General features: G+C 39.0%; 1 protein-coding gene across 3 annotated transcripts in view; it reads right to left on the bottom strand.

The window, feature by feature from the left end:
• LOC146307737 (RNA-binding Raly-like protein) overlaps positions 1–17,545 on the bottom strand; it is a 138,994-nt gene extending 121,449 nt beyond the window's left edge. For 2 of the 3 annotated variants that reach the window (XM_084747653.1, XM_084747655.1), the window contains exon 1: positions 16,910–17,544. The gene's annotated coding sequence lies outside the window, so the exon portion shown is untranslated. Of the gene's footprint in view, positions 1–16,161 lie in introns of all 3 variants that reach the window. The other variant, XM_084747654.1, reaches the window with a different exon arrangement.
• Positions 17,546–18,303: the final 758 nt, after the last annotated feature.

Below are 18,303 nucleotides of genomic sequence, written 5' to 3'. Positions count from 1 at the left end.
TTTAATGAAAAAAAGGTCTGATTTCAAGTTCTAAAATGTGAATATTTTCTGGTTTCTTTAGTCCTCTGTGTCAGTAAACTGCATATCTTTGAGTTATGGACAAAACAAGACATTTGAGAACACCACCTCGGACATTGACAAACAGTGATCTTTTTTTTTTTTTTTTTAATCATTTTGTGACATTTCATGGACCAAACAACTAACTGATTAATCAAGAAAATGATCGACAGATTAATCAAGAAGGAAAATAATTGCTAGTGCAGCCCCAGTGTGAGGGAGGGAGGAGGGCACAAATATGTCTGCATAAATGTTCATGTACTAATGATGTTTTCATATTTGTTCACATCTCTAGTGTCTACTGTCTGTAGGCCTAAGTCTAGTGAGAATGAAGAATCATACTCTTATTTTGAAATCCTGTCAGCGATTTGATTTGAATCAATATTTTCAAGGTCTAACGAAAAGTTCTCACAAATCCCCAGCTTTTGTCTTAATTGCTACTTTAGTCTCAATTCAGACTTAACAAAACTGTCATAATATCAAACTGTGGCCCAGAACCACATGTCGAATGAAAGTGTTAGCTGAGAGCATCGGGTCTATTTGTTTTGTGTCTTTCTGAACAAGGTGTGCTCTCTCTGACTGGCTATGAACTCACCTAAGTGGTGAGTTTTGTAAGAGGAAGGTGAGAGAGCGTTTGGCTTTCATGTGACACTATTCACTCCAGCACTACAGCATTGCCTGGAGTGTCTGAGGTACTCCTAAAATCCCTACAGACTGTCACCTTGAAAATCACACATTTTGACCCTTAAATCTCGAAAAAATAATCAGCGCCGAGGTTCAAGTTTTCCTTCCAGTCTGCTCGCGCTTGATTTTCTGAGGAGGTGTTTCTCTCCTTACTATTGCTTCACACATCTGCATCCTATATTACTTTCATTCTCTCAGTCAAGAATTAATTGGAAACTGAAATTGCTTTTCAAATTGTTTCAACTTGCATTGACTGACCTAATTAGTTCAATGATTACACTCGCTGGGAAGAGATCTCTGCCTAAATGATGTGACTAATTTGAATGAATATTTCAAACCCATGTCTGCAATTAATGTCATTTACATATGTAATGTGTCTGCTTGATTACTTAATTATGTTTGTATTCCCTGATGATGTCACTGACAGGTGTCTTTTAGAAGATTGTAAAATAAGAAGAGGCCCGAGCAGATGTCCTAGTTCATTCGACTCGTCTGAATGTTGCAGCGCATACTGAAACTGTGGCTCCACCTGAATTACAGAGCTGTCGAGCTCCTGTGGCTTGCAACGACTTTACATCTGCCCCTGACAAATATATTCACTGTCATCCTCTGACTTGTCACAAACTGACAGAAATGGATTTTTTTTTTCCCCTCGCGGTTCGTTCCCTATGGCTTCAGCAAAATGAAAAAAAGAAATGAAATGAAATAATGTAAACAACATATCTTTCATTTCTGGCCTCAGCTTTGGACGATTGTTGTGTCAAAGGACAAAGAACTTGGCACAAAGTATCCTAAAAAGCTGAGGTGGAAGGCGTTTTGTTTGTCATTTCACACGTGAAAATATCGGCTCCTGTTGATGTCCTCTGCGGTGCAGTTTTCGCTCGTTTTGGAATCTAAATGAGCTCGAATTACTCATAATTTTTAGGTTTAATTAAGAGTGGGTTGAGCACCACAGTGGAGTAAGCCTTTGCTCTTCGACTGGGAGCAAGATCCTCTAAAAAGAGCATCGCAGAATTTTAGAAAGCATGCTCATTTGCATTTTTATAATTTTTTCAAATTGAGAGTTAGATGAGAAGACTGATACTACACACATATCTGTCCTTTAAAGGAGAAATATGCAAAACACACTCTGGAGTTCAGCGTGTCTCACTGCCTGCCAGACCCCATTAACATATTGTTCAATTTAACTGTAAGAAACATTTTCTCCTTCTAAAGGATTATTAATGATTTCTTACAACTCATAAATAGACATGTACTCTTCCTGCAAACATTCGGCATTAATTTTAACTCTAATTAATGTGAAACAGCAACATCCGGGCCTGGAATGGGAATTTCAAAGTAGAGCATGCTGGCTGCAGCATTGTCAGCATGTTTCTGATGAATACCATGGTCATTTTGTGATTTAATACAGTAAATATACATATTTGTCCCTCCATTATCTGGCAGAGCTGTTGCACTAGACTGCAGATTGTACAGGTGAAGTGGCCAGGGGTCTGTATATCCTGCAGCCAGTTAGTGTAGCTTAGCAAAAAGACTGGGAAATGTTCAATTCAATGGTGCGTTACCAATTGAGGCATTTTTTTAAAAGCTGGTTCAACAATCTTTAACCCCTCATAAAACCAAGAATGTTTTTTTTCTGCTTCAGGTTTTGTTTTGATGAAACAGAGATTATGTGTAAACTGAATTTTAGAGATCCTGAGAGACGATGTTAAGCTAAGCAAACCATCCCCGTCTCCTTTTGCAGCAGCAAATATGTTTTAAAAGAAAGATGATGAGGAAATGTTGTTGAGGGGCAAGTCACAAACTGAGTGCTACTCTCTTTTTATTCAAATGTCTGGAGGCTGCAGCGTACCGTAAACACTAACCAGGCACCAAAATGAGTAATAAACATAATCCAGAGAAACACATTACTATTAAGAGGCAGGGGAATTCATAAGTGAGTAAAATCGATACCCTCTAATAATGCTAGTCCCGGCTACTTGAGTGATACAGGTGCTTTATACTGAATAGAAGATCTTTTTTTTTAAGATTTCCAATAAACAAGGCAAAAATCCAAACCACATCTGTGCACAGTGATGAGTGTCGGCTCATGATGTTTATTAGAAAAAGTGGATGGAAACCGAAGTAAAAGGCTGTAATAGCCGGCGGTATCTGCGAGAACACACAGCAATGAGCTCCTTGATTTCCTCTGATGTCAAAAACCTGGAGGAAAAATCAATATGAAGAATGAAGCCTTATTTACACACGCCACCTGATAGACTGTGGCTCACTGCAAGATGTCAACAAGCTATTAATGTTGCAGGAGAAGATTGCTTTTTGAGGCTAAGTGGGGAATTAAATGATGGGAATTCTATTTTTACCCATAAACACACTGGTGAGTAGGACTACATTTTAGCGAGACAGATGTTTTTGTCTTTTTTTTTTTTCTTTTTCACTCAGATTTAGCTCAGAGGGCCTCTGCAGCCTGAGTGTAATCAGACAGACATTTGCCATTCTTAATCTCAATCCGGCGAGCACGCAATCCTGTGCGGGATGCATAATTGCAGGGATGCGTACACGCACACAAACACACAATTGGGATTACCGCATACGGGCTGGGTTCACTTTGTGTCTCATCTGATAAACAAAGCGCCGGCGAGACTGTGATAAAGTGCATTGAAGACAAATTTCTGCATTACTTTCTCCTGTTCTTAGTGAAGGTTCTGTGGGACAAACGGACCACAAAAGGCAGACAACATTAAAATAACTATGTGAACCTCTCTGAATGAAAAGTCCATATGCTGTAGTCAGTTAAGGATTCCCTGTCAGGCTCAATCAAAGTTCGAATGTGGAGTGGAATACATTTTCGCCATCACCGACAGTCCCTCGCTACCCCTGAGTGAACCGTTTGTTGAGAGAAACATAAAAGGTTTGCTCGGTGGACATGTTTTTGCCCTCAGGGGTACACAAACTCAATAGCTAGCTAGCTAGCTAGCCGTCTCTCCTTGAGTGCACCTGTGCTTTCCTAGTGGCAGACACTGAAAATTGAGGTCATGATCCTCGTGAGTATGTGAGTCAGGATGCCTCTGTGTTGAAATATCTATTTTTTTTTCCTCTGTTTCGGGCAACAGATCCTTGAAATATCAATTTGGGACATTCCTACATATACACCTTCTCCCTATTGCTCAATACACGAAATATTATAAGGGATATTTTCCTTTTTTGTTGCTCTTTTTGCACAATTCCTGGTTATGTAAGACAGATTTTTTTTATCATATGTAATAGGGTTGAGTTAGATGTAGTTCTGTCTTTGCTGCTCATTAAAAAACATTTTAAATTACATAAAGTAGATTAAATGAATAGATAAAAATAAAACAACTATTTCACATGGAGGAGTGTTGAGAATGAATTAATCAGTCTCACAGCTGATTGTATTAATATCTTTATCTTTATGTTATATAATTGATGCAAACTTGATGTACCCACGCTCACAGCAAAGAGTTTGTTCACTTAACTGAATAAGAGATCTGGCAGTTTTTATTACATATGCAAAATATTTACTTTTGATAATGGATTTTTGTTTGTAGAATTTTATATATTTAATCATTTTCTAATAAATGTATAACACAATAAAGGTTGCTGCTGTATTTTTGTTTATTAAAGGAGTTTGTGAGCTCAAATCACCTTAAAAACACTGTGCTGCAATAAAGGCAACCATCTCACTCCGTCAATCTGAGTTCTGTAAGTAAGTTACCATTTGGTGTCTGGCGCCGTCTCATCCACAGAAAAAGACAAATTGACTTATCATTGAAATCCCAACTCTCTCCTTAACAGCCGGAGTAACAAGCACTCTGTCCAGACAGAAAAACCAACATAAAACAGCCTAATTTTCTCCACCTTCTGGCAACCTTTTGTATAAAGTGATCACAAAACGGTCCAGTGTGTAATTTGTGTACAGATGTGATGTGAGTCTTTCAGGATAAACTCTCACTCTTGGTGCAAACTGCCTCATGAATATGAAAGGATCATGAGGCAATGGGCTCCTGGGTGCAGACATGTAAAAACCCATGCAACCTCCCTGCCCCAACCTCTCCTACAGAAGAGCAAGACACCCAGACTCAAAGAGACGCAAAACTACAAAAGGTGCAGCCAGACTGAAAGAGAGAAAAATACATCACAAATAGCGTGGGAGGTTGTTTTCTGTCTCTTTGTGGGCATTCCATGCCTTTTGTAGATTTTGCTCACCTTTGTGTTGGGTTTGTAGTTGTTTTGTCTTATTTTTTCAATTGGTGGTCAGTTTGTGGCAGTTTTGTTTCTCTTTATAGTCACTTTATGTCTTTTTTGCCCAGTTTGTGTCTCTTTGTGATCAGTTTGTATCTCTTTCTAGTCAGTTTGTGTCACTTTGTGGTTGTTTTGTGTCTCTTTGCAGTCACGTCATCTCTCTTTGTGGTTGTCTTGCATCTTTTTGTGGTCAGTTTAGGTCTCCTTGTGGCTGGTTTGCATTTCTTTCTAGTCAGTTTGTGTATCCCTCTGGTCGTTTTGTCTCTCTGTGCAGTTACTTTCTGTCTCCTTGTGGCCAGCTTGCATCTGTTTGTAGTCAGTTTGTGTCTCTGGTCAATTTGCATCTTTGTCTTTGCTTGGTTGGTGTCTCTTTGCGGGAATCAGTTTATGTCTTGTTGTTTGTCTCTTTGTAGTCATTTGATTGGCAACAGTAAATGTCAACTGTCCCTTCAAACCGAGGCTGTGGTCCAGGAGCCAGGGGTCACAGTAGGCCTGTTTGTTAATCCTGCCATGCTTATGAAGACAGATGTAGTCAAAACAATAGCCACACTGTCAATACACTACACAATATGGCTGCCACTATGAAGCAGAGCACAGCGTAACGTGTCTATTGAGACTGTGGTTTTCAGTGTGTCAATGAGTCCACAACTGGTCCCGAGCAGGTGAGAGCAAGCTGAGGCCAGCAGGACGACAGTGAGAACAGCTGATCCCTGCAGAACCTGCTTGGAGCTGACCCAGATGAGGACGCTCCACTGTAATCGGGGTCCCTGAGGTAATCTAGGCAGGACATTATCTGCTTCGCTGCTTCTCCGCAGCATCTGGAGGACTCCGCCACCTGCTATGGAAGGCCTCACGCCGCTCCTCTGCCTCTTTTTTTGTTTTATTTCAGGTTTGTTTGTTTACTTTTGTCTCTTGGACTCAGTGAACATCACACAACCGCTTAGACATATCAGACGTGTCTGAGAAGTTTGGATCAAGTCGCCGTCTCTGTTTGTCCGAACCTTTGTCTCCTCGCCAAGGCCGCTGTGTCCTGAAATGACCGTCAAATTAAGCACACCAAGACGTTTCTGCCCCGGGTGCCATGAGGAATGTTCTACTTCTTATCTAGTAGCAAACAAAAATCTCCCCAATTAGATGTTCCCCATGCATGATGTTTCTACACTTATTATATTCATGCCCGGGTCATTTCTAAATTACCAGTGGTGCTTGCTTTTGCATCTTAATGCTGAATTAATAATGCCTATGGCAACCAAGAATGGTTTATAGTCTTTTATTCTAAGAGCAATGAGGATTCTAACTCGACAATTTGACCTGGAAGACTTGCTGTACGTTATGTTTATGTAATATCTTTGGTGTTCATTATCTTTTTAATGCCGCTTTTAGCATTTTATAGTGCCCTTTGTTTGACGGTGCTCTCTTACTATTATTTGCTCTGCTTTCTTTGTTTTGTGCTTTTTCTGCTCCAGTAAGAAAAAAGGTTCTGTTCTGAATAGTTGTTGAACTGGCATTTTCATATAGTTTCTGCTTGAAACTGAAGTATGCTCTAAAAAAAACAAAGGGTTTTTCCTGAAGGGCTCAGGTTCTACCTAGAATGATTTGGTTCTGTGGAAGCCTTATTTGAAGAAAGGGTTTGTCAAGGGTTCTTTGTAAGACTAAGGGTTCCATCAAGAATTTCGGGGAAACTCTTTCGTCAAGGGTTCTTTGTACCATAATATAAAAGGGTCCTTGGGAGAACCTTATGGATGGGTTCTAAATAAAACCTTTGTAATAAAAAAAAAAATGTTATTGGTAGAACCTCCTTAACATGTTCTAGATAAAACAATTGTCCTTTAAAAAGGTTTTTGGTAGAGACCCCTTGGTGGATTCTAGATAAAACTATTATGTTATCGAAAGTTCCTTGGTAGAACCTTTTGAGTATGTTCTAGATAAATAAAAATAATAAATAAATGCCTCACGGTAGAACCTTTTTGGAAGAAAGAGGGCTCTAGTTAAACCCCTTGGAATATAAAAAGGTGCTTGGTAGAACCTCCTCAGTGTGTTCTGGATAAAACTCTTGGAATATTAAAATGTTCTCAGTAGAACCCTCTAGGTGGGTTCTTGTGAGCATCCTTAGGAGGGGCTGGATCCTTAGGAGGTTCTGGATAGGACCCCCAGAGAGGGTTCTCTATAGAAGCATTGCATTCTCCTGTTCCTTATCCAATAATTATATGTATATAAGTGTAACTTAAGTGTATGCATTATATTCATAATATTTTATGGAGCAGCACTGTTGCATTCTGCCAAAACATTTCAGCCACATTTCCATAATTCTGTATATATACCCGAGCGGAGACTTTCCATTATTTTCAGAAAAGACAGACCCGAGCTGCAAACTGGCAAATCATCTTCAGAACGGTCATCTTCCTGCCTGAGGGTTGCACTTTAATGATGATGCTCCACAGACGGATGTGAAAAACACATATTAATGTGCCAGAAAGTTAAGTGTGATGAAACAAGTTTGTCTACAAAACAATGAGACTCACCATTTTCTAAAATTACAGTTTAATAACAGGGGGTTTGGTGGGGGAGAAAGATGCCGCTGCAGAAAATGTCATGACGTGAATTTTGATTTATTTTCCGTCTGAGAAGAAAAACAATAGGTATGTATCAGGGGCGGCAGTGCGGAATCTGTAAGTAATCTGGAAACTAATTCTGAATGTTTTGATGCTGCTGAATGTAATTTGATGAACAGTATGATTAGAAAATTGTATTGAATTATGTTAACTCGACCTGAAACACATGTGGCCTGGAAGCTATCGGGCTGGCTGGATCGATATCTACACACTGAGCGGATAAAGCAGTAAAACAGCATAAAGTCTGTCTTTGTGAGTTTCAGTTGTGCTCCTTATCAGGCTGCATGAACCTGATTTCCTTCCAAAAATAGAAAAAGCAATTCCTCTGTGAGTTTGTTAGCTCTCGATAAGGAAACATGGACGTGATTGTGGCTTAATTGACCGTTTTTAACTGCATTTATACTCTTCTTACACACATCAGCTCTAACTGTCTTGTTTTCTAATCCAAAGTCAAATAAAAGAATATTAATGTACTCTGTTAGAGATAAGGCCTTCAAAAGGGTTCTTCCTGAGGGGCTTGAGGTTCTTCCTGGAACAATTTGCTTCTGAAGAACATCTTTGTTGAAGAAATTATTTTTCAAGGGCTCTTTGTAAGACTAAGGGTTCCATTAAGCATCCTTTTCATCTTCAAGGAGTTCTTCAAGGATTGTTGAATTACTCAAAGAACTCTTTCATCAAGGGTTTGTCGAGGGTTCTTTGCACCATAATATAACAGGGTTATTTGTAGAACCCCCTGAGTGGGTTCTTGATGAAACCCATGGCATATAAAAAGGGTCTCGGTAGAACTCCCTAAGTGGGTTCTAGACAAAACCCTTGGAATATAAAGATGTTCTCAATATAAAAACCTGAGTACAGTTCTGATATAACCCTTGGAATTTAAAAAGGTTCTCGTTAAAATTGAATTCTCAATAAAAGCCTTGGAATATAAAGAGCTTCTAGTCAGAGCCCCCTCAGTGTGTTCTAGATAAAAACCCTTGGAATATAAAGAGGTTCTAGTCAGAGCCCCCTCAGTGTGTTCTAGATAAAAACCCTTGGAATATAAAGAGGTTCTAGTCAGAACCCCCTGAGTGAGTTCTAGATAAAAACCCTTGGAATTTAAAGTGGTTCTAGTCAGAACCTCCTGAGTGTGTTCTAGACAAAACCCTTGGAATATAAAGCGGTTCCCAATAGGAATCCCTGAGTATGGTCTGGATAGAACCCTTAAAATTCAAAAAGATTCTCGTTAGAACCTCTTGATTGAGTTCTAGATAAAATCCTTGGAATATAGAAAGGTTCTCAGTAGAAGTGTGTTCTAGATAAAACCCTTGGATTGCAGAAAGGTGTGCTTAGGAGGTTCTGGCTTAAAGTCTTTCCCTTTATTGCGGATTCTGGGTAGAACTCTCTGAAAGGGTTCCAAGTGGAACCTTTAAGGGCCAAAAAGGGTTCTCCTATGTGGACGGGACGAGTTGGCATCTTTATTTCTAACAGTGGACCGTGTTAATCAAAAAATCGCTGCCTTCTAACTTCTCTGAATGACTCTATTAACTTCTTATCAAGTTGTGAAGAATGATGGTCTTAAGACCAAATGTTAATGGAATATAACTGAAACTTTGTTTTTGTCTGAAATTCTAAAAGTATAATCGGGTCTCAGCATGTCGGCGCAGACGGCTCATTTATACGATGCGCTATAACTCAAATGGTTCCCATAATAGACACTGGGAAGTCATTCAGCCTGACCCTATTCTTCAGATAGGGGTTTAATTGCCCAGAATATGAAGTGCTAGATCCCCTCACTTATCAAATTAACAGCTCAGAAACGGACAGTGAAGTACTTAACGCTTGTTTCAGCAGAATGAGTCATGCCAAAGGTAAGCTGTTTGTCTGTTAAAAAGGGGGCGAAGCAGGAAGAGAACGCCTCATTGAGACGGTAAAACATGACGTGCACGCCAGTTTTAGCTCGATACTCCAGGAGGTCATACAAATACGGCTGAGGGCGTCTAGCTGCCAAAATCCAGAGGAAAGAAAGTCTGAGTTGATAAAAATGTTCATACGGTCTTTTGAGTTAATGTAGTGCACTTCAGGAGCAGCAACAAGTCATTTAGTAACTTCTTTTGCCCTGGATTTTGTCTGTCGAGGTACATAAAAGCTGCCCTTTTGTCTTGGTAGAGGCTGTGCAGGTTCTTGAATGTTATTTTATGTTAAAAAAAAAAGAAGAAAGCCTATCATTTAATATACACTTTTATTCATAATTAATAGTCTTATATTTAGGACAGGGCTCTTGTGCACTTTAATAGACGCAACAAGTAAGTTAGTTTTTTTTTTTTTTGCCCCAGATTTTGTCTCTCCAACTACATAAAGGCTGCCCCTTTTTCTTGGTGGGGGTTGTGGTGCTAATTCTGTACATGGACATGTTTGTATACTGCATGTAATTATCCACTCCATAATTCAATGTTTATTTCTTTGCACTGTTTCTATTGTTTACAAGTTGACACTTAGATCTAAAATTCAACACTGACTAACAACATAAATAAAAACTCAACTCACTATTTATATATATAATATCAGGGAGAAATTTGTGTGATTTTGATGAGTTTTCATTCTCCCTTGAGGTTTATTTTTTCCAAGGACTTAAATAAATCAATGATAATATTTATTTTCCACATGTGTACATAACAGGGTTGTCACAATTTACTTTTTAAACCAAAAATCATTCGAAATGAGTGAATATTGTAATGCATTTATTTATTTCATGTTATTATATGCTTATCTAACAAGGTTATGGTTGACTAAAGTGACTTATCTACCCTTTATATAACACTGTACTTTTCCGTGACTGCAGCAGTGTGCTCGCCTTGGGAGAGACTCACTTCCCAATCAAACCTGTGTCACAGATTAGGGTTCAGGTTCCTCACAAGGCCACCTTTCCCTCTAGGGGGGGCCGCTGGCTTTCTCCGGGTCAGAAGTCGAGAGTCTAACAATGTCAGAGCCATAAAAAAAATGTTTGAATGAAAAATCAAATCGAATCATGGATTTCGTGACACGCCAATAGTACATAACAGTCCTGCCTGCACCTTTTCTTTATTTGTTCATGTTTGTTGTCCCTGTTCTTAACTGCCATGCCTGTTGTATTCCTGTGTTAGTGCATTTAAAGCAATGGAAAGTCACATTCTGCACATACATTACCAATGAAGATGATTTTGATTCTAATTCTTTGTTGTAAACATGCAAATACAACATTATTCATCAGTGAGCCTAAACAGAGTTTGATTTGGAGCCCTTCAACTGCCTCTGTGCTATTGACTATTGACTATTGACAACGCTCGATCATTTGCACACTTTGTGTAAACCTAACACACCCCTAATCAAACCCCTTATTAGTTGCAGTGGTACTGTTTACAACATTATAATATCAGCCTAGCAGGTTTTACCATTATATGGTTTTTAATCTTAAAAAGGTACCAAACTCACAACACTGGCCTGGTCTTTATTTCCACTTTGACATCAACACTAATTGGCCTTCATTGTGTGCATGAACGTGACACCAACTCTGACACAGGCGGCTGGTTAGTTAATACTAGTGGTTTAAAACATTCCAGTCTGTCAGGATAATATTGGCTTTCTGTATGATTACCACTGACAATAATATATCACAAAAATCCATTTTAGACCCTCTTGGAGGCTTCTGGTGGCCTCCAATTAGTTATCTTATGCCTCGGACTTGCTCTGCACGTCTCATTTAATAATGCAGGTAAATTACACAATGTTTACACGTTTATTTTTGTTATACTATTACTATGGAAAGCATGGTTACAAATTTGATCTTAACTGACTTTGTAGATTGATATAAATGCAGATGAATGCAGAAAATGGTCGTCTTTCTTTCCTTCTTTCTCTCTGGTTGAAGAACCTTGTGATGATGCCCCCCCCACACTTCTGAAACTAAACCTCCTCCCTTAGATGTGAGTTACATAATGGATTCAAGAAATCGGTGGGTGTAAACTTAAGAATGACTTTGAAGGTACCACACATTCGGTTGACGTGGGTCATAAAAGGACATTACAGTGAAACTACTTGTGTGCATTTAGGAACAAAAAGGCCAACAAACCCAAAATAAAGCTCCACTGCTGCTTCTTATATAACTTAGAACTTCTTTCAGACTCCCTTTCAACATTTTACAGTGACTCAAAGAAACGGCTTAAATGGATTCTTTTCTACATATTCCTCAGCCTTAATAGTACTTGACATTTAGATTGTAAAGTATTCAGTACATGTGTTCTTAAACTGAGACTAAATAAGCCTGGCTGAGGTGAAGTTTGTTAAAAATGTAACAGAAGATGCATCTGTGCTTCTAACATTCATGTATGTGGGTTGCAGTGTTCATATGTGCTACTGAATGCAGCATCACATAATGACTACACAACATGTGTATAAAAGATGCATTTCACAGCATACTAATCATGTTTCCATTTGTCCAGCTCTGTCAGGCTTGAAACTGTTGTCTCACTCACATTCAGACCAACGAACAGACCCACATACATCCCATAGTTAAGCACGTTTAGTGTGCACGCATTGCTTCTGCATGATGTTTTATTCATGCTATCGGAGGTATGTCCATTCATGAGCTATCATATTTCTCTGCAAGTCTCCTGTGCAGGTCTGGCTTGGCCTAGATAACAGGAAACCTGCCTGGAGGGGAGACACAACACCGCAGGACGTAATAGAAGCTATCATAATGCTTAGCGGGAGAGATGTCCAGGAGCTCGTACTGTCTGTGGCAGAAACACCTCTCAACTATGAGCGCGAAGACATGTCGATGTGTCGTGACGCTCGGATTCAGGGTTTGAAAGACAACATGTGAAATGACTGAATGAACCAGAATCTTTTTGAATCGAAGGTTTGTCACTGACAGAGTTTGTATTGAAATGTTACACAGCTACACATCTTAATGCTAAAAGCCCCTTTTTGATTCAATTTAGCAAATGTTTTGGCTCCGTTCTGCAGAGATAAACATTGGGAAAGTGTGCAGCCTTTAAGAAATTGTTGAAAACATCAATCACAACGAGATACTGTTAAAGGGCTTGAAAATTAAAGTCATTCTTTTAACTAGTGACTTGGTGTAAGTCTTAAATGTGTTTAATTATTGACGACTGAATTAATTCAATAGCTCTTTTAGATTTGTAGAGCTTTAATTTTGGAAGAATCAGATTTAAAGAGATAGCTCAGATTATTTTAAGTGGATAGTAAGTTTATTAGCTGGCAAAGTTGCTGGTTGACACACAGAAGCTTAGCAATGAACTGCTGTGGACAGGGTCAACAGCAAAAGGTGTTTTGGCCACTTAAAAAAAGGTCTGCCTAAAAAAATCTACATAAATTCAAGTGTACATTGTGTTTAGGATATTTTCACCTCTGAACTTTGACATCAGACAGTGTTTTTCTGACAGGAAACCACTGTTATATCAGCCAAATATTGCTGTCTCCAAGCCAACCAAACTCCATAGGTGAAACAGTTATTTTATCTTGCAAACCACATGAGCACCGTCTCAGTTGGTTAGTTTTTTTTTGTGTTCTTGTGTGACTTTAGTGAATGCAAACTGTCCTTTATGACACCAAAGTGACATAGTAACAGAAACAAACTAGCAGATCAAGGTAGCTGTATACCAGCAGCTCCTGTGTTCTGCAAGGTACAATTATTGATTTTGCCTATGGGGTTTGGTTGGTTTGGAGAGAGCAATATTTGGCTTAGGTTTCCCATCAGAAAAGGCTGTCTGACAGCAAATTTAAGTGGTCAAAATGTCAACCTAAAAGACAGCACTATCAGTTTAAGTGTACTCTATATTTTTTTAAGTGGCCAAAATACCATTTGTTGCTGACCCTGTCCACAGCAGTTCATTGCTTAGCTTCTTTGCTCCTCCTAACAGGGGCCTACTGACTGGCATCCACTGTAGCTCACACACTACTTATGATAAGTACCTCTTACAACCACTCTTCAAATAATCCAAACTATCCCTTTAATCATGGGCAAAATATGAGACTTGATGATGCAGTGAGTCATGGCAGCAAAATCAAACTATTGGATTGAATTGTTGCACCCTTCCTCTTCATAATTCACACATTTGGACCCGTTTAATGACAGCTCTGTCTCCAAGGGGCCTTCGATACGACCAGACACTGAATGGAAAGACCGTAAGACACGTTCTTGGTTGGACCACTGTTTCTAAATCATCTCACAACTTAAAAACCATTAAAATCTCCCTGTGGCTCTTTGTCTACATCTTTCCAGATCAATAGATGGTAGCAGCTTGTCAATACATGATGAAATGTATTATCTTAATTGCTCGAATAAGTTTGACTTATTAAAAATGTAAATTTACCTGCCTGCTTCTGCATTCAATAATTATCAATATTTCATTTCGCCACATTAAACCGCAGTGATCCTGATCTACCATGTCAGCTTGTTTAATGACACTCAGACTTAACGGTCTACACTCAGACTTAATGGTCCACTCTCATATATTTTATAGACCTACAATATTGCGCTGACAAAACCTGTGTTCTGCTAAACTGAATATATATGCATCAGAATGGAGCAAAGTGATGAGATGATGCACAAGCTGAATGCCATTAAAGCCACTAATGCACAGAAAAATTATTTTAGTCCAGGAATAGTGAAAAAAAAATTCAAATAATGTGTGTTGGTTTTTGTTGAGTAGCAGTACTTTTTGACTCCTAAAATGCAGACTAAACTTTAGGGATGGGTATCAAGAACTGCTTCCACCGAAGCAAACAGCAAAAGAGCGAAAAAAGTAAAAGTAGTACAACTTATGGAGAAAGTGACTCACAAAGTAAGGAATATGGAGGATGTGGTTGAGAAAAGGTGAATTTTAGATGATGTGAAATCATAATTACATTATCAAAATGACTGTAATTGTCCACTCCTTGTATTAAGAATGTGCACTCAGGCATGTATGTGTGTGTATTTGTTTATGCATGTCCATCCTGTCTGTCATGTCTCCCACTTTTCTTCTTTTTTTTCCTTTTGCTGCTGCTGTTTGCACAAAAATGTTTGTGCATGTTTGAAATTAGTTTGGGAAAAATATAAAGTATAAAAAAAAACAAACAAACAAAGAGAGGTACTAAACTGGTACTGGTGATCAATAAGCTCTTGGATAAACAACACTACTATAGGTATTTATGTAACATTAAATAAACAGAGCAAAACTTTCTAAAGTGTGGACTCATTTGACTAAATTTGATTAAGAAACAGCTGAATGCAGTTCCTCAGGACACAATTTAACTTCTTACTTCTGTAAAGAAGTAATAATAAAAAAAACTGTTGAATCTTTTTACATCTTTTCATGTCCTGCCTTTATGTTTTTTGCACCAAATTATGGTGAGTAGTGTCAATAAGAGTATCACTATTGGTATTAGGGATGTAACAACACCAAGAATTCGAGGTATAATAATACCATAATAAAAAGTGCATGACACAATATTTAACATGATATTAAAAAACGTCCTAAATGAATTTTAATGTGCAAACCTGGCATGAATTGACAAAAATAATGCAGCAGTCTGTAGCAGTTTGCCATATTCAATATATTGTTACATCCCTAATTGGTATTGATAAGCAGTATCAGTATTGGTATCAATAAAAACCTACTAAACTTAGAGGAAGCTACATGGACAGACAGCAGTGTTACAGTAGATCTACTCGCAGGAGACACACACAGCAGTACTGTAGCCTACGAAACACATGTGGAAATAATTCCAGTACCTGGTTGCAAGCCATGCCCCCTCCTAAGCCTACATGACATCTCTTTACTTATGTTTGCATTTCCTGCAGCACACCAATAATCTGAAGTTAAACCTGCCTCTTGAAGGATTAATTCACTCTAAGTCCTCTTTTAGTCCCCGTCAGTGGCTCTATATTCATTTCCTGCAAAATCAGATGTGACAAATCCAGGAGTATTTATGAATCTAGGCCCACAAAAGCCGATTTGAGTTTGTCCAGCAATAAGGAGGGCACTTAAGTGTAGCCCATGACATACTGTACTGTGGTGCAAACTGTGGTTATCCTATTGAGCCCAACTTGGTAGCATACAGCCTACAGAAGTACTGCAGTTTAAAGAGACGCCTGCTGCAGCAAAGGAAACTGTCGATACATGGATGGAGTTTTGATAGTTGATCAGTGGGAGATCATTACAGTCGTTACAGTGCATCCTTCCAAAGGGACCTGAATGCAGCTACTTACATTTATTCCTCAGCTGCGGACGGCGTGAAGATTGTTGAACTCAAACACAAAGAAAACATTGTGATCAAGCGACCTGCGTGTGATTTCCGATCCTCGTTCTTGCATTGTTGGTCGTGAAGCATTACGGACACATCGATCAGATCAGATCAGGTAACCTTCAGATAACATTGATAAAAGAAATGCCTGATCTCTAATGAGCAATTTGGCCAGCCTTTTGCGAAATAACACGTCAGCCACAGGTGCATATTTCTGTCACCTCATTCTTTATTGTAAATACAGAAACGTGTCACTCATCCACTCATTATTATTATTATATACCTGCAAAAGGGAAAATGTCTGTTCATCCTCGTTGATACAGAAAACAAAAACGCATTGAAACTCCCCCAAGAATCAAAACTCCCCTCGTCCACCCAGCATCATCTAGTCAAAAAAAACGATAACATCCAAAAATACTTGACACTGCCACCAGCAAAAGTATAATGAAATCGAAAAAAGAGAGAGAAACACAAAAACAACAAACCTGTGAGCTCAGCTGCAAGAAAAGTAGCACGTTAAAACGTCACCGGGCTTTAAAAATGACTCCTTTTTTTTCTTTTATAAAGAAAAGAGGAAACAAAGTAAAAGCAAAGGGGGGTTTGATCGGTGAGATCCACCGAGACATCAAAATCACAAAACTCGAAGGCAACAAACAACACTGCAAAATGCAAACCAAAGCATAGCAACAGCAAAAGTCGACAGAAACAAAAAAATAAAAATGTTTCAAAACCACCAATAAATGTTTTGAAAAATCTCAATACTGACAAAAGCCGCTTGGTTTCGACCCTCGAAACAAAACTGCAAGCAAGTAAAGGCTTTCTCAAGACCGATATCGCACCCGTTTACCCTCTTGGCACTCTCGATCAGAATAACTGCATGCTAAAAACTTGAAGCCTGGGATGTAGAAAAACGCTCAAAACCACCATGTCAATGCTCAAATTCAAACACCAGCAAAAGGAGGAAAAATAAAAAAGGGGGCAATTAAAAAGACAAAAAATGCTTACAAAAAAGCCATTGGAAAGGTACTCACCGAGCGGGAGTAAAATGTTGCAATAAAAATGTGATATGGCTCAAAATACAGTATGGCGGTGCAAGCCGAAATGCTGTGCCTTTTCTCTAGATCTCTGCCTCCAGTTCTGTCATGTGACTGATTCAGCCCCGACTTCCAGCAATGAGAGACCAGTGTTGAACAGCTGATGCTGAATGCTCTCCTAACGGCTTGGCTCTCTCCAAAAGTAAAAAGAGGTAGTCCTTATCATCCCACAGTTATGACTGAGCTGGTTGTGTGTTTTCCTTCGGCTTTTTTTTTTTTTTTTTTTTTCTGTTTTAAAGATGCAGAGCTCACTCGGTGTCAGCGCCGAGGCGGCATCCAGACATGCTTTCGTTTCATTCAGCAGAGGCACGAGCTTTTCATGCGCCGCATGTTTTCTGTCCTCTTATGAGAGACGAAGGCAGAGGCGTGCGAGGTTATTACAGTGGGGGTGGTCAACGTTATGCACGCGTGGCACATTTAAGACAAACATAACTGCGTCGTTAACAGCAGGCACATCTGCCCGTGGAGAGGAAAAACTGAGGAAGTGCAGCACATTCAGGACAAACGGTGTTATGCCCTTAATGTCATTCCAGCGCTGTCCATGGTGCTGAAATGTGGCGACTATGACAAACAAGCGACGGTATTATACTCTGTCCATGGTGCTGAAACAGATTCTAGGACACTGAGGACAAGCAAAGTATTATTCTAACAACAGCTCTGTTTATGGTGCTGAAATCAGGCAAATATGACAAATAAACACCAGTTACATACTGCAACAGAATATAGTACAGATGTGGACAAACAAACAAAAACCCAGCATCTACAACTTGTGTCCTAATTCATACTAGTTACTAAATAACATCACTCCTCTGTCCACGGTGCTGAAACAAGAGATAGTAAACAAGTAGGAGGACAAGCAAACAAAAAAAATTATAGTAACGACGGCATCACCCAGCTCTGTCTGTGGTGCTGAAAGTGTAGTTTGACAATAATATCCAAAGCTGTCTCTCAATTGCACACTACTTGTTTATTATAAGCAGCTTGTAATACTTTAGAGAATAAGAGATGTTCACAAGTGGAAATCATTCAAACAAATTGAAGATGATGATTGTAAAATAGTTGCATCATTATAGTTTCTTTTTGAGAGGTCTGACTGGCAGGGACTTTCTGAAGTCACAGCTTCATGGACATTCATCATCAACACATATTGTGTCACCGACTTATAGCATAATATAGCTGAATATGTTGCACCTTGTGTGCACACTTTTAATATTATGCAGGCTTGTCTATGGTGTTGAAACTGAGGAAGAGTAGCACGTTCAAGACAAACGGTATTATGTGCTTAATATCATGTCAGCACTGTCGGCGATGCTGACATTTGGTGAATAAGA

Source organism: Lutjanus erythropterus, chromosome 21 (assembly GCF_056507025.1).
Source record: "Lutjanus erythropterus isolate fLutEry1 chromosome 21, fLutEry1.hap2, whole genome shotgun sequence".
NCBI lineage: Eukaryota > Metazoa > Chordata > Actinopteri > Lutjaniformes > Lutjanidae > Lutjanus > Lutjanus erythropterus.
Note: the sequence above shows the minus strand (reverse complement) of the source record. Positions and strands in the feature narration are given on the sequence as shown.